This window comes from Brassica oleracea, chromosome C1 (assembly GCF_000695525.1).
Source record: "Brassica oleracea var. oleracea cultivar TO1000 chromosome C1, BOL, whole genome shotgun sequence".
NCBI lineage: Eukaryota > Viridiplantae > Streptophyta > Magnoliopsida > Brassicales > Brassicaceae > Brassica > Brassica oleracea.
This window is the reverse complement of record NC_027748.1, coordinates 22,974,435-22,977,619: the sequence shown is the minus strand read 5'-3', so window position 1 is coordinate 22,977,619 and position 3,185 is coordinate 22,974,435. Positions and strand designations below refer to the sequence as shown.

General features: G+C 35.4%; 1 pseudogene; it reads left to right on the top strand.

Moving 5' to 3' along the window:
- Positions 1 to 507: 507 nt before the first annotated feature.
- Positions 508 to 3,185, top strand: part of LOC106315728 — a 6,892-nt pseudogene continuing 4,214 nt past the window's right edge.

Here is a 3,185-nt window from a genome sequence, read left to right as displayed (position 1 = left end):
CCTCCCGCAAGGAGGTGATACTTCTCTGGTTTCGAACCCGAGACCTGTTAGTGCCATACACTGTTTGTTTTCTTGTGTAGCGACTTGTACGAAGTCTGAAGAAACAATGGAATTCGTTTTGACGAAAATCGAAGATATGAGCCAATTATCAAAGGCAAGACATATAAGACATATGTTGCCGTCTCTCCTGCTCTTCGTCAAGTTCGAAGTTGCTTCTTCAACGCATCCGTATTTCTTATTAGATTTGCCGGATTCGCAGTTGTCTTATCCAAACTCCTATCTTGTTCCAAGCTTTTTAATGTTTAACTTTGCTTGTATTATTGAACTCTACCTTTCTTGTATCGTGCTTTAATTTAATGGAAGATTTGTGCACAAAAAAAAAAAAACTGTTCGCCGTCTCAAATTTTAGAACAGAGACTTCACGCTGTTACCATCGCAGATCGGAACATTCGCGTAAATATTTGGAAGATGGTCGTCTCCTGGAAACTTCTAAGGCTGAGGGAAACGATGAAGCTGCTGCAACTGATATTTCTATTAGCTTTAACAACTGGAATATCGGCAGTTCTCATCTACATTATCGGCGTCTCAAATCTCCGTAAGTTTATACACTCACTCCATCGTTGCTCCCACTGTAGATCCTTGTAGAGGCGTTGCAGTTCCTGCAGAGCAGAGTCCAGAAGTGCGTAGTAAGAGCACAGGTATCTTAGTGGGGTTTTTAGTGCCATGGGCCCCACTAAAATGATAAAACTGTCCCTTGTGTTTGCCAAATAAGAACCGTTTTTTATTTGATTCTTGCACTGTTCACGGGACCCAAAAAAACAAAAAAAAAACAAAAACAAAAAATTTAAGAACCCCCACTTTTGGGTCTGTGGGATAAAGATGCTCTAAGTAAATCCGAATCGTGCTTGTTTTCAGTGGTCACCAGTCACACTCGGAATCGAATCTTACTTATGATTTGTTGATTTTATGGGAGACTTAAAAAAAAGAGTTTTGTTTGGAATGATGTGATGATGTAGAGTGCAAATGGCTTGGGACTAGAAGCTGCTGCCGGTAGAGATGGTAAGAACCTTGTTTTACTAGCAAAGGACAACTGATATTCGTAAAAAATAATAAGAACAAAAATTAAAATTACAATACCGAAACAAACGAATAAAGAAGAATTGAAAGTCGAAATGGTTAATTTCTTTCCTTAAATCTTTAAACGACCCGTAGTGTGATGGTTTCATAGCGCTCAGATTCTCAGGATACAACTTTAGCATTGTTTTTGTTTAACATCACCGAAAAACAGAATCTATCGAACCTAATTTTGTGTTGTACTCTCAGACATAAATAAAAAAATACTAGCATAATTATTCTAAGTGGGAGAATCTTTTGTTTTTGTGTTGTTCGTATATTCTTTCTATAATGATAGCAAGGCTTTTTATAGAAAAATAATGAGAAGCACAAGCTTTATTTTTCAACACAAAATGAAACTTCCATGGTGCACTAATGGAGTTTTTAATTCTTATCAATTATTATGTGAATTTATTCCACATTTTGACCAAGAAATTAAAGAGTAAAAATTATTATTGTTTGACCAATTCAAACTAAATAATCTATTTTAAAATGAACTTTTTTTATATTTTATCAATATAAAAGATCAACATACATTTGGTTTATAAGATTAAGTTAATGACCATAAAGTCCAACTAACAAATCAAAAAACTCAAATCCAAGTTCAAATATCCAATATGTGTATTTGCTACTTTATACAAGGTTCTCAAATCACACACATTAGACCTATATTTCTCATTCAAATAAAACTTCATTTTTGACATATAAATACACTATTCATAATATTCAAAAAATAGTTCCACCAGAGATTACAGCAAAGTATCAATCAACTTCCCCAAGGATGCTATTCTCAAATGGGTATATGAACTCTTTATTCTGATTGGTTACTTGGCTTTGTTACATTGAAGCTTGTCTCTACTGAATGAATATTTGTACTGTGCCCTTGGTTTAATATTGTCCAATCAATAGAAAGATCCTATGTCTGGAGAGCTTGAAGGACTATCATATGAGTTTGACTTGTGCGAAGCTGTTGCTACATGGGAACAAGTGGGTATTGCTGCTGCACTTCTTTAACTCTTGTTTTAGTTTTTTTTTTAATGTGAGTTGGTTTACCAGGTCAGGAATAGCTCTACGGTACTCACCAAGGAATACATTGATGCCTTACCAAATGGATGGGAGGATTATGCATGGCGCAGAATCAATAAAGGAATACAACGGTACGTGTTTACTCACATTTACACCAGGAATAAAGTGCATATTGATTGGTTATTGTTATAAAAATAATAGAAAAGTCTATCTTTATTCATAACATAGAGGTTCCTTATATAGAAGATTACACCGTCATAGATAAATGAAAAGATTACAAATCATAATCTCTTGGTTATGAGTCATCCACAATCTGATTCATAACACTCCCCCTTGGATGTCATAATCATTTAGAGCTTGTAATGTGCTTTAATGTTGCCTCATTAAAACCTTACCAGGAAAACCCAATTGGGACAAAACCATGGTGAAGAAAAAAGAGTACAATACACATTACTCCCCCTGATTTGGACATTACTGAAGGTCCATTGGACCTCTCCAATTTTCTGCAATCCGTGGGTGATGAAGATCTTGGGCAGAATATGCTTCGTCCTCGAACATGATAGTTGGTTCTTCTTTACCATCGCCCATGCCACAATCTGATCGAACATATTGAGTCATCGACCTCAAATACACACACACGAAATCTTGGATGATGTTGCTGTGATATGTATGTACCACCATGTGTAAAACATAACATGTCTGAAAACAAATCAACAAAACCAAATAATATTTTTAACATCATATGGCGTCTTAATCATATGGCCAAATACGCCTTTCTTCCTTAAACTATTTAACCTCATGTTTCCATTCAATCCAATCTGTTCAACGAGTGCGCACTCTTATGTTGACGTGGGTTCATGATCCTCGCTTATATTCATAAATTCAAGTGCTACATTGTATGCAAATAAATCACCTTATATCGACATTCCTTATTGGTTTCATTATATTCCAGACATGATATAATCGATTGAGATTCATTATTATCAGGACCTTTAATACTTTGCAGTTTGGCGTCCCAAGCTACATTGTTTGGTACCTGTACCTTA